This window comes from Dipodomys merriami, unplaced genomic scaffold (genome assembly GCF_024711535.1).
Source record: "Dipodomys merriami isolate MVZ:Mamm:240054 unplaced genomic scaffold, mDipMer1.0.p SCAF_1727, whole genome shotgun sequence".
Classification (NCBI taxonomy): domain Eukaryota; kingdom Metazoa; phylum Chordata; class Mammalia; order Rodentia; family Heteromyidae; genus Dipodomys; species Dipodomys merriami.
The window spans coordinates 48852-71018 of NW_027203079.1; the positions used below are offsets into that span (position 1 = coordinate 48852).

The 22167-nt window shown below is 41.1% G+C and overlaps 1 long non-coding RNA gene across 6 annotated transcripts in view; it reads right to left on the reverse strand.

The window, feature by feature from the left end:
• LOC138829485 (uncharacterized) overlaps positions 1 to 19897 on the reverse strand; it is a 34146-nt gene extending 14249 nt beyond the window's left edge. For 3 of the 6 annotated variants that reach the window (XR_011372625.1, XR_011372624.1, XR_011372628.1), the window contains exons 1-8: positions 19865 to 19897; positions 19559 to 19636; positions 17814 to 18175; positions 13565 to 13686; positions 12006 to 12044; positions 5607 to 5673; positions 5243 to 5346; positions 2431 to 2595 (exon numbers count right to left, since the gene is read on the reverse strand). This is a non-coding gene — a long non-coding RNA (uncharacterized lncRNA). Of the gene's footprint in view, positions 1 to 2430; positions 2596 to 4536; positions 4624 to 5242; positions 5347 to 5606; positions 5674 to 12005; positions 12045 to 13564; positions 13687 to 17813; positions 18176 to 19558; positions 19637 to 19864 lie in introns of those variants that run through there. The other 3 variants (XR_011372629.1, XR_011372626.1, XR_011372627.1) reach the window with 3 other exon arrangements.
• Between the last annotated feature and the right edge of the window lie 2270 nt (positions 19898 to 22167).

Consider the following 22167-nt stretch of genomic DNA (forward strand, 5'->3'; position numbering starts at 1 on the left):
AATAGCTGAAATCTGAGCATTTGTGGTTTGAATCCAGCCTGGGCAGGAAAGTAAATGAGAATTCTTTTCATTTATGCTACTCCTGGGCTAAAACTTGAGTTTTACTCAAGGGTAGAGCTCTACTGCTTCCTACCTGTTGCTGGTTAATTGGTGAAAAACGTCTCATTGATTTTCATGCCTAGAATGGCTTTGAACCTTGGCTCTCAACTTTCTTTTTTTTCCTTATTTATTTATTTTATTTTATTTTTATTTTTTTGTGAACACACTGTACAGAGGGGTTACAATTACATGGGCAGGTTAATGTGTACATTTCTTATCAAGCATTGCAGCCTCCTCCTTTGTTTACACTTAACATCCCTTCCCAGCCTCCCCCCCATCTGCCCACCCAATCCTCCCCGCTAGCCCCCCCACCAACATTGTAAAGCTCGTTTTCGACATGACAATTTGTACTTCTCATTGTTGCAACAGGTCTACCTGTATCCTTAAACGACTTGTTTTTTCCCATCTCCTACACAAGTTATACTGACATCAAATATAGTAAAAGCAGGGTTATACTGTGGGGGAGGGACATACAAAGCTACAAAGAGATAATCTTATAAATGCGTTAGAAACAAATGCATGAAAGGAAAAAAAACATTTGAATACATATCTAAGGATTCATTTTCCTAACATCACATTATCTGACCTTTTCCGCTTGACTCATACATATACTAGATATTGCAAATAAGGGAAACCATGGGACCTATGTTTCTTTGGGCCTGGCTTACTTCACTTAATATAATGTTTTCCACGTTTTTCCATTTCCTAACAAATGGGGCAATGTCATTCTTTCTGATGGAGGCATAGAATTCCATTGTGTATATATACGACATTTTCTTGATCCATTCATCTACTGAGGGGCATCTGGGTTGGTTGCATATCTTAGCTATGGTAAATAATGCTGCAATAAACATAGTTGTGCTAGTAGCTTTAGTGTGGTCTTGTTTGTAAACATTTGGGTAAATGCCCAAAAATGGGATTGCTGGGTCATAGGGGATCTCTATGTGAAGTCTTTTGAGGAACCTCCATACTGCTTTCCAAAGTGGTTGAACAAGTTTACATTCCCACCAACAATGAAGTAAGGTTTCCTTCTGTCCACATCCCCTCCAGCATCTGTTGTTGTTAGAGTTCTTGATTTTAGCCATTCTAACTAGAGTGAGGTTGTATCTCAATGTTGTTTTGATTTGCATTTCTTTTATGGCTAGGGAGGTTGAGCATTTCTTCATGTGTCTATTGGCCATCCTTCTTTCTTCTTCAGAGAAGTTTCTCTTTAAGTCTTTAGCCCACTTATTTATTGGGCAGTTGTTTCTTTGAGGATTTGTTGTTGGGGGATTTAATTTTTTGAGTTCCAAGTATATTTTAGATATGAGACCCTTGTCTGTTGTATGGCTAGTGAAGATCTTCTCCCAATCCGTGGGCTTTCTATTGATCTTGCTAGCTATGTCCTTTGCCATGCAGAAGCTCTGCAACTTCATGCAATCCCATTTGTCCCACCTTTCTTTGATTTGTTGTGTTTCCGGGTCTCTATTCAGAAAATTTTGGCCTGAGCCGAGGAGACCTAGGGTTTCTCCTATTCCATCCTGTAATGTTTTCAAAGTGTGTACTTTGACTTCGAGGTCTTTGATCCATTTGGAGTTGATTCTGGTGCAAGGTGATATATAAGGATCTAGCTTTAGTTTTCTACAAGTAGTTAACCAATTTTAGCAGCACCATTTACTGAAGAGGCTGTCTTTCTTCCATTCTATTGTTTTAGCTCCCTTATCGAAGATTAGATGTCTATAGGTCTGTAGGTTCATTTCTGGGTTTTCAATTCTATTCCATTGGTCCTGATGTCTGTTCTTATGCCAATACCAAGCTGTCTGGATAGTCATCTTGGCTTCCTGTAGTACTTTTTTTCTTTCTGTATTTTTTGACTGTTGTGGGGCTTGAACTCAGGACTTTTGTGCTGTCCCTGAGCCTCTTTGTACTCAAGCCTTGTGCTCTACCATTTGTGCCATAGCGCCACTTCTGGGTTTTGAGTGCTTAATTGGACATAAGAGTCTCACAAGGACTTTTCTGTCTGGGCTGGCTTCCAACTGAGGTCCTCAGATCTCAGCCTCCTGAGTAGTTAGAGCCATAGGACACTTATCTCACTTGTTAGGTTTTAAAAAAAGAGATAGCCGAGTAAGAACAGCACCATGCATGTGCTATTCAGGTAAGGGACTAGTTTTATTCAGTAGACCTGCTGGGACCAGGCAAGGTTGGCACTCCACCTGGCTGGGAAAAGCCTTCGAATGAGAGAGAGTTGGGAAAGAGAGGAATGAGAGAAGAAAGAGCTAGAAAAGAGCAGAGAGAGCAGAGAGAGCAGAGAGAGAGCAGAGAGAGAGTGTCTGGGCCTGGGCTAGGCCTTACCTAGGGTACGTGCAGAGAAAGGTGTGGCCACATCAAATTCAGATATGACCTCAGTGGATGCAAATGTGACTTCTTCCAGGTGTCCCAGTTCCCAAGGTAATGCAGTTACTGGATGGAGACTTTGCTGTGAGGAGGGTGGAGTCTGCTTGCCATCCAGGAGCGGACCTTACAATATTAACCACCAAAAAAAAAAAAAAAGATGAGCTATGGCTCAACTTGTAAAACTTCCATCCTAGAGGGGGGAAAAAGCCCAACACCTCAAGAAGACTGGCAGGTCAAGCCCTAGGATCACCATAAAAAATGAAAACCAGGGCTGGGAAGGTGGCTCAGTGGTAGAGGGCTTGCTTGCTTTGGATGCATGAGGCCCTGGTTCGATTTCTCAACATCACATAAGCAGAAAAAAAAGCTGCAAGTGGTGCTGTGGCTCAAATGGTAGAGGACCTGGAGCTGAAATGCTGAGGGATAGCACCCAGGCCCAGAGTTCAAGCCCAATGACCAGCCAAAATAAATAAATAAATAAAAGCCAAATACAAAGAAATAAAAACAACAACCAAAAATAAAAAGGAAGAGTTGTGCACTGGCTAAAGATGTAGTGCTTGCTAACTTGGGGGGGGGGCGGAGGGGGAGAAAGCATGGAGACTGGAGACTGGCCAGGCCACTTTGAAGCCCTGGGATTAACACAAAGAATAAAAACAACAACAAAAAGGCAGAAAGTGAGCTTTGGCTCAAATAGACTATCAGCTTTAAATAAAAAACAAAAACTAAACAACACTGACCAGGCCCTGTGTTCAAGCCCTAGGTCCAGAACCAAAACATAAGAAAAACCTAGCCAGGTGCCAAAGGGTCACACCAGTAATCCTAGCTACTCATACTCAGGAGGCTGAGTTCTATGGATCACAGTTTGATGCAAGGAAGGAAAGTCCGAGAAACATAATAGACTACTTAGAAAAAGCTGGAAGTGCTGCTGTGGCTGAAGTGGTAGAGTGTTAGCCTTGAGCAAAAGAAGCTCAGGGACAGGGCCCAGGCAGAAGAGTTCAAGCCTCAAGGTCGGCAAAAAGGAACAAAGAAAAAAGAAAGTGAGTAATTAAGCTGTGGCTCAAGGTATGAAGCCTGCTAGCCTGGAGAAAAAAGGTAAAAAATGTAAACAAAAGTATTAAAAAATTATTCCCAGAACCACATGCTCCAGTGCACATTTCCCTACATCCTTAGTGTGCAGACAACCAGGCCAATGCCCCTGCTATATCCTGTATCTCTATTTCAATTTGAAATTATTTGAAATTTCAATTATTTGAAAACTGCCTTCTGAGAATTGCCACATAGGGACCACATTGAGAATTATTGACCTCAAAAATATTTATTAACATGATTTCTTTTATTCTTGTGATTTTTCTATGTCCTCATCATTACTTCCCTAGCACCTAGCAAATTACCTAGTATAAAAATATAGAGACATATCTGCTTATTGAACATCTACATGTATATTTGGGATAATAAGCTAGTTTATATAGGGTCATCAACACTGAGCAATTTTTACAATGGGCCTCATACTTTGTAAAAAACAAAAACAAAAACAAATAACACAATTTAACCCTCAAGAACTCTACATTTGCTAGTCAGCAGTCACTCATACCTCTAATCCTAGCTACTAAATGGAAGCAGGTGCTTGTGTTGTTAAAAATAGTAATGTTATAAAGGAAAAGCAGAGAATTATTATAGACTATAGGAGATCAAGTATACACAACTATATATAATTCATGATCATGTACTGGTATTAGTACTGGAGAAAAAAATGAGAGGGCAGAATTGAGCCAATTGTCAAGACTGAAATATAGACAAAGATTAAGCAAAAGTATGGCATTGTGATTAATTTACTGAAGCCGGTAACTACTGTGGATATGTAATAACAGGACATTTTTATCCTGAGGAGAGCAAGATTAAAATATGTAGGAATAGAGGACTATGATATATACAAGTTAATCTCAAATGTATGTCCACAAAGAGAACATACACACAAATAAGTGATTAAGCGAAAGAAGGAAAATGTTAACTATAGTGAATTTTCATAAAAAGCACACAAATACTGTTTATATTCTTTTTATGACTTTTCTTAAATTTGACCATTTTTAAACAATACTAGATTGAATAGTGAAGAGATGCACTTGAACTGCAGAAGATGAGTTCCCGAGGAGTGTTCTGAGAGGGTTTCATGGAGAAAGCAAACATTAGGGGATAAGAATAAAAGATCAAGTGTTACCATATGAAAAATTATGGAAATCCAAACATTCAGAATACAACAATAAAGTACCAAGAGTAAGAAAGTTCACAGACACAGAAAATAACTCAGGGCTACTGTGGGTTGAGGTAAGGAAAGAGGCATGAATGGTTTAATGGCCCAAAATTTCTGTCGAGGGTGATGGATATGTTTGGGATAAGATAAAGGTGATGGTTCTACAATACTGGAAATGTACTGAATGTCACTGAATTGTGGTTATAATAATAAATGTTATTACTATTTCCCTATAAAGAAAAAAATCATCCCATTTTAGAGGCTACTGTTTCCAGGAAACTCTCTGACATTATATACTCACAGGAAACTGTACTCTTTTTTTCTTACATTCAGTAGATTTTAAACATGTATTTCTTTATGTTTTTTTTTCTTTTTGAGTTATAACCCTGCTAGAACAGGCTGGCCTGGAACTTTCTGCTACTTTGTTGCTTGAGGAATGTCTTTCTTTTACCCAAGACATTCCATAACAAAATTTATTTTCTAATAACAACAACAACCAAAAAGATCAAGTATTAGGGTCCTTACCCTAGGACTTAGGAGCAAACAGGACATCCTGATTATATCAGTTCCCTCTGTCCAGAGAGCATTGTGTGCCTGGGGCGTACTGGTTTACAGAATGTCTCCTGAGCCTGGGAAAGATAGGGATAAAAGGAAAAAGCATCCCATGTCCTGTGCATGAGCAGGCAATGGAATATATGTTGTATTAAATATTTCTCTGGATATAGCACCTCCCTGCCCACTCTGACCTTGGATATGCACATAGCTCACAAGTCACCAACAAAGAGCAAGGCTTTCGCTCTTACTTCCATATCGTAAATGGTTACTATCTCAGTTTTTATTCACTGAAGTGTCACAAATGAATCTCAATCACCAAGAAGTAATAACTTACCCTGGCCAGTTTGTCTGATTTGCAGGAGATGTGTTGGTAAAAACATCTGTTATCTCTTCAGAAAAATCTTCATCCCATGAAAAAAAATAAAGTTTTACATGAAAAACATTCCAGAAAAACTGCTGAGGATCACAAGAAAGGTGAGAAGGAAGAGGAGTGAATGCAGCAGAAGTATGCATAACAATTTAATGAGCATGGAATATGAGTGCTTATAGAATTTTTTCCTTTCCTTCTCAAGTTTTTATGATGCATTGTTATCATTATCCAGTCTTTTACTATTAAACTTAAATGCCCAATTAAGACAAACATTTCTGAGACTTTTCTTCCACCACTGGTTAAGCTGAAGCTACAGGCGTTAGGGATAATAATAATCACTCGGCCTTCTGAGATTTCTGGGCAGACTTTGTGGCCTTGCCAGCTCCAGCAGACTTATTGTCCACAGCTTTGATGCCACACAGCAACTGTCTCCTATCACAAACAGCAAGATGACCCAAAGGAGGATAGTCAGAGAAGCTCTCCACATACACAAGGCTTGCTGGAACCATATGAACCATGACAGCATCACTAGACTTCAGGAATTTAGGACTAGCTTCCAACTTCTTACAAGATCTCTGTTCAAGTTTCTCTTTCCACTCAGGAAACTTGCAAGCAATTTAAGCTGAATGACAATCCAGGACAGAGGCATAGTTAGCACTGATTTGGCCTGGATGGTTCAGGAAGGTCACCTGAGCAGTGAAGCTAAATGCTTCCTTGGGATCATTCTTGTTGTCATCACAAACGTTGCCACACCAAACATCTTTGGCTGACATGCTTATAGAATTTTTTTGTGTATAGTATGTCGATAGATGTTCTTAATGGGCTTATAAGAGAGGTGGGCATTATCACACGTTGGCAATAAAGATAATGAAGGCTGGAAGAGGTCAAGAATTTCCACAAGATTTCTTAGCAAAGGTTAGGAGTTAAACCTTGGCCTCCACTCTCAATGCTCTTTGCGTCACATTACAGAATAATGAATGGAGAGTATGAAGCAGATATTGTATAAAGTAAATGGAATTCAGGGCTGGGAATGTGGCTTAGTAGTAGAGTGTTTGCCTAGCATGCATGAAGCCCTGGGTTTGATTCCTCAGTACCACACAAACAGAAAGAGACAGAAGTGACCCTGTGGCACAAATGGTAGAGCACTAGCCTTCAGCACAAAGAGGCTCAGGAACAGAACCCAGGCCCTGAGTTCAAGCCCCAGGACCAGAAAAAAAGAAAAGAAAAAGAATTTAAAAAATGGAATTCAAGTTATGGGAAGAGTTTCAGGCAGAGAAAATGAGTGCCAAGATTAGGGGGTGAAAGCATAGCAGGAAGTTTAGTATGATCACAGCATTTAATGTAAACAAAGGAAAAAAACAACAAAGTAGGATCCAGCAAAGACTGGGCCTTTACACCCTAGTAAGATTTCAAAGATTCTAACGAAGAGATGAGGAACCACTGAATGATTTTTAGAACAGAGACAAGTAAGATCAAATTTAAATCAAAGGAAGATAATTTTAGTGGCTGAGTAGAGAACTGATCAGCACTAATCTAGGAACAAAAAAGGAAGTAAAATTGAGGGAATAATCCATGATCCAAGTGAGCAAGGTGATGTTTAAATCAGCGGGAGAAAGGATTAATGTTGGAAGGGTGCTAAGGAAAATGTTATCTTGATGATGGGAAAGCAGAACACCTCACTGAAGAAACATGCAAACATATGGGTAAGTCAAGAGCAAACTATAATCAAGACAGCCAAACATACTGTCAGGAAATATTCCTTCTCTCTTTACACAAATAAATCCTATCCATTCACTCACTTTGAGACCAGCCTAAGGTTTTAGCCTTTAGAATCTATATATTTTTTAATCAGCAGTCTATAGCTTAAAGGGCAAATTGTTACTGCTTTATCTGACCATTGTCCCCAAAATTTCCCGGGATTGGCGGGAAGAATGTATCATAGCTCATTTGTGCCTCTCCCTTGGCATTTAAGAGAAAGAATTAAAATGACTTAGCAATCCCAAGTATAAGATGGATTGTGAAGCTGATCTCATTAATACCATCCTTACCAATGTAACTCATTTAAACAACATTTAACTATATCCTAATATGAATAAAAATCTAAAACCTGACTCGTAGGTTGTCATCCAACTAAATCCTACTGGGTGCAAGAAATTAATCTGAAAATATAATGACATACCTATATCACAAAATATTGACAAAATGATCCAATAGCATGCAGAATTTTTTTTCACTTATATTTATCTCATTCTGTTCTAAAAAATTATTTAGTGTGTACTTAGAATGTAAATAATATTCCAATATATACATTTAATTTACAATGTTCAGATATACAATGTATTATGTTTGAGTGTTAATAAACTTATTTTTTGGTAAGTGTTGTGAACAAAATGAGGCAGGTCACTGCTGTGGCTCATGCCTGTAAACCTAGCTATTTGAGAGGTTGAGAATGGAGGATTATAATTTGAGGTCAGCCTTGGCAGCACAGTTTGTGAGATCCCTTCTCAGCCATAGCCTGTTATATTAGTATGTGCTCATCCTCCAACACTAATGTGAGAGTCCAAAATTAAGAGGATCTCAGTTCCAGCCCAGCATGGGCAGAAAATTTTAGGAGATTCCATCTCAACAGAGAGGCTGGACACAGTGGCAAGTGTCTGTGATCCTAACAATGACAGGAAGATGAAATCGGTAATTGTAGTTCAGGCATGCATCTTCCGATTTTGGGAGAGTCCTTCCTTTTTCCAAAGTCCCTCCAAAGCCCACACTTTATTCCTTTATTTATTTATTTTGTTATTGTTGTTTTTGGTGCCAGGACCACAGCTTGAACTCAGCTGATGTCTTACTAATCTGAACCACAACACCAGTCTGTCTTTTTCTTGCTAAGTGGAGATAGATCTAAACAGAATTTTCTGCCTGGCTGGCTTTAAACGTCCATCCTCCAGGTCTCAGCCTCCTGAGTAGCTGATTATAGTCGTGAGCCACCAGCACCATCCTACATAATTTCGATGCAACTTCTCCTCATCTCAATGCCAGTCACCAAATGCAAAGCCTCAGGCAAGTACTGTACCATGGAGTTACACCCCTAGCCTAATACTGGGCCACAATCCTGCCCAATATATACTTAATTCTGTGGAAAGTATTTGGTAGTGATCTTCCACCATTGTTTTACTTTGTTATGATGGTACTGGGGTTTGAGCTCAGCTCACTCAAACTTAGTAAGCAGACACTCTACCACTGAGCCATGCCTTGGGCCCTGCTTTCCCTTGACTATTTTCAGGGAGAGTATGGTTTCCTGCCTGGATGCATGCCTGAACTACAATTACCGATTTCATCTTCCTGTCATTGTTAGGATCACAGACACTTGCCACTGTGTCCAAAAATGCTGATAGAAAAAGATGACCAACACTACCGCAACAGCAGGTTCCTACATTTATCCCCCGTCAGCTACATCCGTTTTTATAGTACTTCATTGAGATATCATTAAATGCCAACATCACTGCTGAATTCTCAACAAATATCACTGAGGAGGGCTGGCACAGAGTGAGAGGAGTTGGGCAGGAGTCTCTTTTCAGAGTCATTTCTGGTGAATATATTAGACAAAAATCCAACTGTTTAGAAAATCCTTCAGAGTCCTCTGAATGGTATTTAAAGTTCAGGATTCCCATTCCTACACCAAACAGATGCTGATTACATGAACAAATGCAGTTAATTGCACAAAAAAAGTTTATAAATAACACAACTGTCATATTGAGGACTAATTAGAAAGAATGCAACTATCTAAACACATCACAATGGCTTTATGTGTTTCCTAAGTTAAGACTTCTAAAAAGCAGATTTTTTAATCTATTATATCTTTGGAATCATTAAAATAATTACCATCCCTTGCTTATGACTATTATGCCACTTATTGAATACATTATTTCATTTTTGTTTTGTTTTGTTTTGTTTTTGCCAGTCTCGGGGTCTGAACTCTGGGCCTGGGCACTGTCCCTCAGCTCTTCAGCTCTTCAGCTCAAGGCTAGTGCTCTACCACTTGAGCCACAGTGCCACTTCTGGCTTTTTCTGCTTATGTGGTACTGAGGAATCGAACCCAAGGCCTCATGCATGCAAGGCAAGCACTCTACCACTGAGACACCTTCCCAGCCTCTGAATAAAGTATTTCATTTAGTACTTATTTTAACAACCTGTAAGGAATTAGATTGGGTTACCTTACAGATGAGAAAAGAGCTCAGTATCACAGGTCACATGGCTTTAGTAAAAGACAGATCTTTATTTTGACTCAGTGGATAACTCCAAAGCCCATCATAGTTAACTGCCATCTCAATACTTCAGAAGAACATTAAGAACTTATGTTCAAAAAATCTTTTTTTCTTTTTTTGTGCAAGTCCTAGGGCATGAACTCAGGGTGTGGGTGCTGTCCCTGAGCTTCTTCAGCTCAAATCTAACACTCTATCACTTGAGCTACAGCTCCATTTTGGGCTTTTGGTAGTTACCTGGGGATGAGTCTCACAGACTTTGCTGGTGAGCTGGCTTTAAACCCATCCGGGGTCTCAGTTTCCTGAGTATCTAGGTTTACAGGTGTGAGCCACCAGTACCTGGTCAGAAAACATTTTCTAATCAGGAATCAAGCTTTTACATAGACTAAGGAATCATTTATTAGTAAGATGTTATACAATTGTCTAGTCTGACTTCTTAAACACGATGCTGAAGACAACAAACAAAAAAGAAAATGTCCCAGTCTGCATAAAATCCATACTAAAGGAGTAAGAAAAGTTTCTCACTGAGAAATATTTGCTTTGTAGAAAACTTGAAGACTAGTTATTTTACAGTTGATGAGAAATAGAAAAAAATCAAATGAGGTTTAGAGATATCAGTGGCAAGCACACTGACAGTTCAAAGAAGTAAAACAGAGAGCCATCTTTAAAAGCACTGACATTTGGAAAATTTTAATCTGGCAGCTCTCAAACATGCTCGTCTCAGGACCTCTTAATACTCTTAAATTTTGAGAGCTCCCAAAGAGCTAATTAAAAAGGTAAGGTGGCTCAGTGGTAGAGTGCTTGCCTTGCATGCATGAGGTCCTGGGTTCGATTCCTCGGCACCACATAAGTAGAAAAAGCCAGAGGTGGCACTGTGGCTCAAGTGAGAGAGCGCTAGCCTTGAGCTGAAGAGCTGAGGGACAGTGCCCAGACCCAGAGTTTAGGCCCCGCAACCGACAAAAAAAAATGTAAGTAGAGCCAGGAACTGGTGCCTCTCACCAGTAATCCTGGCTACACACTCAGGAGACTGAGATCTATAGATTGCTATTAAAAGGTAGCTGGAGCAGGAAAGTCAATGAGATTCTTATCTCCAATAAACCACTCAGAAAACAAAACAAAACAAACCCAGAAGTACAACTATAACTCAAGTGGTAGACTGCAGCTCCGGATCAATGCCTAAGTGCTGAATTCAAGCCCCAGGACTGGCACAAAAATAAATAAATTAAATAAAAAATAGGGGATACACATGCATTAGCATGTGCACGCACACACACAAGAGAAACAGACAGATATGTTAAAAAGTAGAACTCAGGTAATGAGCAAAGCATCAGGTATTGAGTCCTAGTTTCACAACCCAAACAAAAGAAAATTTAGAACTCAAGTGCTTATGGTAGTTTTGTAAATTTAAGAACAAAAACACTGGGGATGGGAAGGTGGCTCAGTGGTAGAGTGTTTGTCTTGTATGCATGAGGCCTTGAGTTCAATTACTGAGCACCACATAAGCAGAAAAAGTTGTAAGTGGCGCTGTGGCTCAAGTGGTAGAATACTAGCACTGAGCTAAAGAGCTGAGGGTCAGCACCCAAGCCCAGAGTTTACTCCCCACAACTCACCAAAAAGAAAGAAAAGAAACACTACTTATTAATATACGCTTCTTGAAAAACACTGTATTTTCCAAAAAAGGTAAAATTTCAGCAGAATAGTCCCATTGTTTTACATCTTTAATAAATCTCTTCATCCTTTAGCCTAATGAAAGACACCTGTATTCTCTCATCTGCTTTTATACTGTCTGTTGGGTTATGTTGTTTCAAGTATATGCAGAAAAACTACCTTACAAAGTCACTTAGTTAGAAAAGGAAGAAGTATTTTAGTTGCCTTCTCAGATTATCAATAAAGCTAATGCTGGCATACTCCTTAATATTACACTAAAACTCAACTAGTGGTCATCTCTTAAAATTTAGTTGTAATGAGATACATAGCAATGAGCCTGAAGCTATACCATAAGATTTTCTGCTTGGATGTATTAAATTAAAATCAGTTAGTCTTTTCTTTTCTTTTGCCTGTACATGATTTGCTAACATCACACATTAAATAATGGGAAAATACTCACACCGAGTGACACAAATCTTCCAAATGCTGACCAACTGTCCTGAAATCAATGAATATAGCTGTTATTATCAACACAGATTTCATCAGCATAGTCTGTAAACAGCACTGGGAAGCTACAAAGCTCAACAGAGCAATAAATACATTCTACAAAATTGAAACTTAGTTTGAATGTGTATCATGACTCATACATCGTTGCTTTTCTCATTGAAAAGGCTCATTTCATTCACTTTTAAGAAATGTTCACCAAATAAAATTCTAGTCTCTATGACCACTTGTATACTTCAGAGTGAAAATGTCATTCCATGGCAAAGTAAATAGTTCATTTAAACACTACAAATGGGCTAGGCACTGGTGGCTCATGCTTGTAATCCTAGCTACTGAGGAAATTAAGATCTAAGGATCATGGGTCAAAGCCAGTCCAGACAGAAAAGTCTGTGAGACTCTTATCTCCAATAAACTACTCAGAAGAAGCCAGAAGTGGTGCAGTGGTTCAAGTGGTAGAGCACTACCCATGAGCAAAAAAGCTTAGGGCAACATCCAAGCCCTGAGTTCAAATCCTAGGACCAGCTTTAAAAAAAAGACAAAACTTAGTTCATTGGATTCCACTTTCTTAAAATAGCCAATTAGCAGAGAATATGTCTTAGAAATATATCTAATTAAATGTTAAAATTAAACAACCCTTAAGATTCATTTGTCCAGAAATTACATTTTATACTAACTGCCACATTACCTAATTACTATAAAAAATGAGCAGCTTCAACATTCATATTTTCTAAGAGATACAGGCTTTAAATTGTGGAGGCAGGGAGGGGGAAGAGTGCCACTCACGTTTTAGGTACTACCAACTTTTCTGCCTCAATTCAAGATGGAATTAAGGATCCCACAAGTCATGAGGCACAGATGAAGTATCCAGAGATATAAAGAAACATCAGCCAAACTGAGGACAAACTCTGAAAAAGCAATCTTTAACTGTAATCACTGGCAGGGGTGTATGAACAATATCAGTATGAGGGATGATAAGAGAAGTCTGACAGGGAAAAAAAAAAGAAGACATAAGCAAGAGGCTGACGTGTTTGAACACCTAGATGGGGGAAAGTTGCAAAAAAAATTCTACATGAAAATTCTTACTGCAAAAAAGAGAGAGATGCAGGGTACCAGTGGCTATCCCTGTCAGACTGCTACTAAGGCAGCTGAGATCTGGGGATCATAGTTGGAAGCCAGCGTAGGAAGAAAACTCCGTGAGACTCCTATCTCTAATCACACACAAAAAAAAGCTGGAAGTAGAGGTGTGGCTCAAGTCCTTAAAGGTCTAACTTTAAGCAAAGAAGGTCAGGTACAGCAAGCAGACCTTGAGTTCAAGCCCCAGGACCAGCACAGGTGTTGTGCGTGCACACACACAAACACACAAATCACTCTAGTAATAATAAATAATCTAGTAATAATAATAATAATAATAATAATAATAATAATAATAATAATAAATACCCTAGTAATAATAAATACTCTAGTAATAATAAATACATTGCATCTTCCCACTCCGATTCTGAATTTTCATATTACCTTTTTTCTCTTCTTCCTCTTCCTCAAAAAATTCTGCTAGGGAAAATGCTTCTGAGTTGTTCTAATTCAAATATTAGAGCCTCTAATTCTTCTCCACTCAGAGAGTTAAGGAAAGATTTCACCTGAATGAAAATAATAAAATATTGTGTAAATATTAATGAAAAAAATCTCATAAGGAGAAAAGACTGAAGAGCTCATGCCAGCACAGCTCTGTGTGTGTGTGTGTGAGTGTGTGTGTGTGTATGTGTGTGTGTGTTTGTGTTGGTCCTAGGGCTTGAACTCAAGGCCTGGGTGCTTACCTTTTGTGCTCAAGTCTAGCACTCCATTATTTGAACCACAGCACAACTTCCAGGTTTTTGGTGTTTAATTGGAGATAAAAGTCTCACAGACACTCTTATCTGAGCTGGCTTCCCACCATAATCATCAGATTTCAGTCTCCTAAGTAGCTAGGATTGCAGTACCCAGTTCTAATTTTTTTTTATTTTTTACAGATCCTGGAGCTTGACCCGGGAGCTATCCCTGAGGCTCTTTGTTCTCAAGGATAGCGATATACACTTGGAGCTACAAGACTACTTCCAGCTTTCTGAGTTGTTTATCAAAAATAACCTGTCTGGTCTGGCTTTCAATTAACCTCAGATCTCAGCCTCCTGAGCTAGGATTAGAGCCAGAACTAATTTTTTTAATAACCGTAACACTAGGATAGTGTTTATTACTAGGATACGGTTTAGTAACAGTAGCACAGAAGACGCTAACAGAGCTAAAAACAAGAAACCAACATCCCTGGCTCTTTCTCCCTCCTTTCTTCTCCAACCCTTCACTTCTGAGCTAAACCAGCAGCTGCCCACAGAGGCTGATTCTCTAGAGAGATGTATGCATTCTACGGCTGTATCTAAAAAATGCCCCCGGTTGTTTCATTTCTCCTATCTCTGCATGGTGAGTGGGGAGCCCAAGGCCAGACAGTTCTTTGCTTCCCAAAGTAACATGCTCTGCTACACTGGATTTGCCCACCAGGGGTGCTGTTCGCTGAGAGCCCTGCCCACAGAAATTCCACAGGCCACTCAAGTCCCCTCCCTGGGCCTTTGGCTTCCCTACCCCAAAAACTCAGGTTGAAGGAATGATTGTCAGTCCACATTCCCTACAACCACATGCTTTCACCATTATTCACCATATTCCACCCATCTCATCTATTAGGATCCCTTCCATCTTTCTACCGTTTCTCTCACATTTCTTTTTTTCTTTTTTGGCCTCGGTCGTGGGGCTTGTACTCTGGGCCTGGGCGCTGTCCCTCAGCTCTTCAGGTCAAGGCTAGCGCTCTAACACTTGAGCCACAGTGCCACTTTCGGCTTTTTCTTTTTGCTTATGTGGTGCTGAGGGCCTCAGGCATGCAAGGCAAGCACTCTACCACTGAGTCACCTTCTCAGCCCCACACATTTCTATGACCTTTTTAATTACAAAGAAATCAATAGAAGAAAAATAGAGCCAAAAGAAAGCATTACGAAACTCTGAATACTTTCCATCTCTTTTCCACTTGGAGGAGAAACTGTTGGTGTTCAGGAGAAAGGAATTGAGGTTCTCAGGAAACTACAAGAAGGCAAGAGGGCTGACAAGAGAAAGAAAACCATCCTTAAACATGAATGCAAGGGTAGGAATGTCGCTTAGTGGTAGAGTGCTTGCCTAGCATGCATGAAGCCATGGGTTGGATTCCTCTGGACCATATACACAGAAAAAACTGGATATGGGGCTGTGGCTCAAGTGGTAGAGTGCTAGCCTTGAGCAAAAGGATCTCAGGGACAGTGCCCAGGTCCTGAGTTCAACCCCCAAGTCTGACAAAAAAAAAAAAAAGAATGCAGCCAGGTGTCAGTGATACACACCTGTAATCCTAGCTACTTGGGAGGCTGAACGGATCTGAAAATCACTGTGCAAAGTTTGATCCCTTTTGCCCAGAGACACCGGCACCCATTTATCTCAAGGAAAAGCAACAAAGGCCCTTCAGGGATGCTATAGGTCTCTAAGATTGAAGCCTCCCCGCCCCCACTTCTGAAGGACATGAAGGAGACACAAAGCTATTGTGCAGATGGCATTATCTCTGAAGAACACCTGGCTATTGTGGGAAGGAGATGCACAGGGGGTCAAGGATGGAGATGATCTACAAAGTGCGTTCTGTTGGAGATCAAAGAAGGATCGCTTCAGAGGAACTTCACACTTGGAGAATCCAAAAAGGAACTTATGTCAAGATGGAGGAAACCCACACTTTCCTTCTGTGGCCATCAAAGAGATGCCAAGGTCTCTGCTGTGTGCTTTCCCATTTTCTCACATACTGCCTGGGTCCTATAATAGCCCACACTATGTAATCCTCACCACTAAATTCCCATGAGAATTCACCTCAAGTGAAGGTAAAGTCTACTTTGTACTGTGTGGGCTATGGCCCTAAGCAGGATATAAATCCATCCAAGACATGTTTACAATCTGGATCTGAAGCAAAAACAAAACAAAACAAAACAAAACAAAAAACCCATGGCCTGAATCTGGATGCTAGTGGCTCATGCCTATAATCCTAGCTCTTCAGAAAGGCAGAGACCTTGGTTTGAAGCCAGCCTAGGCAGAAAAGTCTGTGAGAGCCTGATCTCCAATGAATCAGCAAAGAATTGGGAACAGGAGCTGGGAAGGTGGCTTAGTGGTAGAGTGCTTGCCTACCATGGCTGAATCCCTGGGTTCAATTCCTCAGGGCCACATACACAGAAAAGCCAGAAATAGCGCTGTGGTTCAAGTGGTAGAATACTAGCCTTGACCAAAAGAAGCTTAGGAACAGTGCCCAGGACCTGAATTCAAGCTCCACGACTGGCAAAAAAGGGTTGGAAATGGAGCTGTGGTTGATATGGTAAAGTACCAGTCTTAAGCAATAAAAGCCAAATGAGAGCTCCAGGCCCTGAGTCCAAGCCCTAGTACTAGCACAATTATAAATGCACACGCACACACACACACACACACACACACACACACACACACACACACACACACACAGAGTTTAGAAGGGGGAAGAAATGAATTAGAAAGGGTTGAGAGAAGGTTGAGACGATATGAATTCCTGCTGATCTTGTCACCACAGTGAGTCAGGCAAAAGTTCTGTTTCCTTTCCAGCTATGCTGACTCACTCCTCTAGAGGTAGAGATAGGAGAACCATAGTGGAAGGCTAGCCAAGACAAAATTTAGTGAGAATCTACCGAAAAAGGAGGAAGAGGAGGACGAGGAGGACGAGGAGGAGGAGAAGGAGGAGGAGGAGGAGGAACAGGAGGAGGAAGAGGGGGAGGGGAGGAGGAGCAGGAGGAGGAGGAGGAAGAGGAGGAGGAGAGAAGGAGGAGGAAGAAGAGGAGGAGGAGGAGGAAAAGACACTGGTGGCTCACATATGTACTACTAGCTATTAGGAGGCTGAGATCTGAAGGTCAAATTCTCAGCCAGCCCAAACAGAAAACCCTCTGAGTCTTATATCCAACCATCCAGCAAAAGACAGGAAGTAGAGGTGTGGCTCAAGGGGTAGAATGCCAGCCTTGAGCCTCAAAGCCCTGAATTCAAACTATAATACAAATACTTAAAAACAAATCCAGACATGATAATGCATGACTATAATCCCAGCTACTCTGGAGGCAAAGGTAGAATGACTGTGGTCCAAGGTCAGTAGGAGTAAAAACATGATACCCCTATCTGAGGGAAACAAAGAAAGAAAGAAACCCCAAAAGTAAACAGGACTGAGGGTATAGGTAATATAGTAGAGTACTTGCCTGGTAAATGTGAGACCTTAAATTCAATCCCAAGCACCACAAAATAATCCAGTTTTGTTTGTAGTTTCTTAGGTATCTCTGGGAAGGTATGTGGAAAAGAGATTTCCCAAATAGAAAAGGGACCCTCTGGACACTGGTGGCTCATGCCTTTAATCCTAGCTACTCAGGAGGCTGAGATCTGAGGATCACAGTTCAAAGCCAGCCAATGCAGGAACATCTGTGAGACTCATCTCCAATTAACCACCAGAAAACCAGAAGTGTGCTGTGACTCAAGTTGTAGGGAACTGAAGAGCTCAAGATCAGTCCCCAGACCCAGAGCTCAAGTCGCATGACTGACAAAAAAAAGAAAGAAAAAGAAAGAAAAGGGAACCCTACTAGATTTTCCATGCCCCACTGTGACCCTTGAGGAAATTAGATTAACAATACAAGCTTGAAGTCATTCACAAAACCTCACACAAGTTAGCTGATAGTACCTTGCCAGTTGCCAGGAGTGGGAGAATTTGACGGCTTCTGCCAAACAGAGAATTAGGGGCTTCGTAAGTGACCTTCATGTCTCTATGTGGGTTGGAGCTCCTCATTCACAAACTGGTCACTTGGATGAAGGGTAGCCTAGCAACTTCTCTATTATCCTTTTATTGTTTTTCTTCTTTTTTTTTTTTTTGCTACTGTTATGCAAGAGTGGCACAGTGGATCTGGATTGGCAAAGGAGTTTTGTGACATGGAAGTCTGCTCTTCGTGATCCTATTTAAGATATTCATTCTGGTCATAGATTTACCAGAAAGAGTCACTTTTTATTCCCATACCTATTTACTTCTCTGAGGCAGAAATGTTTACTCTACATGTGGAAAAAAGAAAAAGAAAAAGAAAGTGTTAGAAAGAAGGCAGTTCTGTGGGTTTTTGAAACAGTTGACTCAACTTCTTGTGGTTCAGCCCATTATTTGTTGTTATTGATGTGGGGCTTGAACTCTGGTCCTGGGTGCTGTCCCTCAGCTCTTCAGCTCAAGGCGAGCACTCTATCAGTTGAGCCATAGTGCCACTTCCAGTTTTCTGGTGGTTTACTGGAGATAAGAGTCTCACAGACTTTACTGCCCACGCTGGCTTTGAACCAGGATCCTCAGCTCTCATGTCTTCTGAGTAGCTAGGATTAAAGGTGTGAGTCACCAGCACCCAGCCAGACTGTTTATTTTTTAGGCGGGTTATACCCTCACTCCTAATTCCAGCTTAATTTTTTGAATATATTTTCTAACTTCCCTATTACCTTACCCTGCCTATATTATCCCAACTATGGTTTCTTTTGAATTGTTAATAGATTGCAGAAAATTTAGTAGAAATCATATCTTGAATTTGGAGGGTAAGCTCATGCAAACATGTTTGCCAGTCCTGGGGATTGAACTCAGGACCTGAGCACTGTCCCTTGATCAAGGCTAACACTCTACCACTTGAGTCATAGCTTCACATAGCTTTTTGGTGGTTCATTGGAGATAAAAGTTTCATGGGCTTTCCTGCCTGGGTTGGCTTTGAACCACAATCCTCATATCTCAGCCTCCTGAGTAGCTAGGATGACAGATGTGAGCCACCAGTACTTGGCTCATATATTGAATTTTCAATGTGAATCTTTTCTCAGGCTGATGAATGGGATTTTCTCCTGCAAAGCTGAGAAGAGACAGTACCTACAACTTCAGATCAGCCCAGCAATTCTGAGTTAATAACTAACCACTCTAGCACACTGTTGCTAGGCAAAGATATCCAGTAGTCAGGGTGAATTAAACACATTTTCCAACACACAACATTTTTGCTTATAATCATCTTTTCACATACAACTCCATCACACATTAGGGAGCACCTGAGAAAACTCAAACAAGGCTGGGGAAAAGAAAAAAAGACAATTACAATTCGGGCACTGATGGCTCACAACAGTAATCCTAGCTACTCAGGAGACTAATATTTGAGGATCATGGTTCAAAGCCAGCCCAGGCTGGAATGTCCTTAAGACTTTTATCTCCAATGTACCACCAAAAAGCCAGAAGTGGAACTGTGGCACAAGGGGTAGTATACTAGCCTTGAGTAGAAAAATTCAGAAACAGAGCCCAGGTCCTGAGTTCAAGCCTCAGGACCAGAACATGCACCCGTGCGTGATTGCGTGCATGCATGCGTGCACATGTGCACGCACGCACGCACACACACACACACACACACACACACACACAAAATGGCTCACCATTTCCTTCCCAAGATACCTGGCTCCAGAAAGCACCACAGCATCACTATTTGCAGTGCCCATGAGACAATCGACATCCTATAAAAGACAAGTGTTGTGTTTAGATCAAATGTTTGCTCTTGTATGTAAAGCATGGTTACCTTGACAATGAAGGCCACCCGTATGAAGCACTAAGCACTGTCCCGTATGAAGTTTGCCATGTATGTCAATTCACTTCATCCTGGCAGTAATTAGCTTGAAAGGAAAGCTATGATGCTCTCATTTAACAGAGCAGAAAGTTGAGAATGAAGGAATACAGGATCTTACTCATAAACAGTCCTTAAGATGGTGACAGGCCTGTAGCCTGGGTAACCTAGTTCTGAAATCAAGTTCCAAAAAGAATGTCCTCATTATAATGACCTCACAATTCTAGTTGACCAAGAACTCAGGGAGGGGCAACGATGTGTGCCAGGGGAAGGCAGCAAATGTGATAATCTTGGTGATGGGCTGGACCTATCAGTTGTGAAATAACCAAAAAACAACTTGGAACACATAGGAGTGAATTCAGCAGGAGCATCTGCTCCAGGTCTCAGCAGGAAACAAATGCCCCATGGAAAGCCCAGTACTAGTAGATCATGCCTATTATCCTAGCTATTCAGGCAGCTGAGGTTTGAAGATCAAGATTTGAAGCCAGCCTTGGCAGAAAAGTCTGTAAGACTCTGATCTCCAATTGATCAAAAAGGAAGAAGTGGAGCTCTCTTGAGTAAATCAAAACAAGCAAGAGAGACTCAGAGTCTAAGTACTTGTACACCCCCCCCACACACACAAACAAATTCAGTTCACTTTTGTGAACCAACTGGAAGAAAGAAGTGATGGGTAGGAGATTAAAGAATAAACAAGGGCCACTGAGCCACATGGAGATTGGCAGCAAAAGAGAGCTGTGGATTCCCCGAGGTCAAAGGAGATGAAAGCTCAGAAGAAGTGCTATCAGAGTCCACAGAGAGTCAGATTTGTGCACCAGGGGCCCTCCATCAGGGGCCACAAAGATGGAACCCATGATGATTACCAGTGTCACACTGAATCAAGAAAGCACTAGAGAAGCGCCTAGGCCTCCTTCCTGCCTCCCACCGACCCAACCCAGCCAAACACATTCAAGTGTAGTAGTTCACTGGCCCCTTTCCATGTGAGACCAACCAGCAAAACTCATCCAGGTGAAGTGTTCTAGAAGGACCAATCTCCCAGGAGAGGAAATGGGTCAGAAGAGCTTCAAAATAGATTTGGAGAGAGCTGAAAACTCAATTATATAAGACAGCTTTGGCCGAGGAATGGTAACCCAGTGGAAACTTTCACTGTAACCTTCACCGTACAATGTGAATGGTTGACACCCGCAGAGAAAGGAGAGGTTCCCCAATGCCCCACTGAGCAGCATCAAGCAGAGAAAATTAAAAGATTCTCTTCATTTGAATGAAGGTCAAGCACATCTCTACCAAATCTGTAGAAGAGTGTGCTGTAGCATACTGCTTTATTTTGTTGTTGTCTTCTCTGGAGGCTGGCACTGGGACGTGAACTCAGGGTCTGGGCTTGTCCCTGAATCTTTTTTGCTTGTTTGTATGTTTTGCTCAGGGCTACCACTTTTCCACTCGGGCTACATCTCCATTTCTGGCTTTCTGGGTTGATTAATTGGAGATAAAAATCTCATGATGGAGCTGGGAAAGTGGCTCAGTGGTAGAGCATTTGCCTTGCATGCCTGAAGCCCTGGGTTCAATTCCTCAGCACCACATAAGCAAAAAGAAAAAAGCCGGAAGTGGCACTGTGGCTCAAGTGGTAGAGTGCTATACTTGAGGGACAGCGCACAGCCCAGAGTTCAGGCCCCACCACTGGACCCCCCCCAAAAAAAAAAATTAAACAAAAGAAACCACCAGAAGTGGAGCTGTGACTCAAGTGGTAGAGTGCCAGCCTTGAGCAAAAAATAATTCAGGGACAGTGTCCAGGACTGGTACAAAAAGAAAAAGCAAGAAAACAAACAAAAAAACAGCCAATAATAAGCAGAAAGCCCACAAGGGTGAAAACAAAGATGGGATGAATAAATCTTTTCAATGCTAACAAAGCAATTGTTCCCAGAGAAGGATAAATGAGTAGATAAACCTACTGGGAGCTTCTATTCTGGATGCTTGGGTCTCTGCAGAGAACAGAAATTTTAGAAGAAGAAAAAGCAAAGAAAGATGGAAAAGGAAGTAGGAGGCGGGCTTCACTCTGAAGCTTCACCTCTTCCTCTTCCTCCCTGTCACTCTAATGCCTCCAAGTCCATTCATCCCCAGGACCTAGGTTTGCTCAGGTAAGGGATTTGCAGAGAAAGAACTCTCCCATCTCTCCCCTGTTTCTTGTCTGTGCTTTTTGGTGGATTAACTTTGTTGGTCCTGAGTAATAGCCTAAAGTTCATCTGTCATGCAGCCATCAAAGATAAATAAAACCAGGTGCCAATGCCTCACACCTGTAATCCTAGCTACTCAGGAAGCTGAGATCTGAGGGTCACAGTTCAGAGCCAGCCTAGGCAGGAAAGTCCATGAGATTCTTATCTTCCATAAACCACCAGAAAACCAGATGTGGCGCTGTGGCTCAAGTGGTAGAGC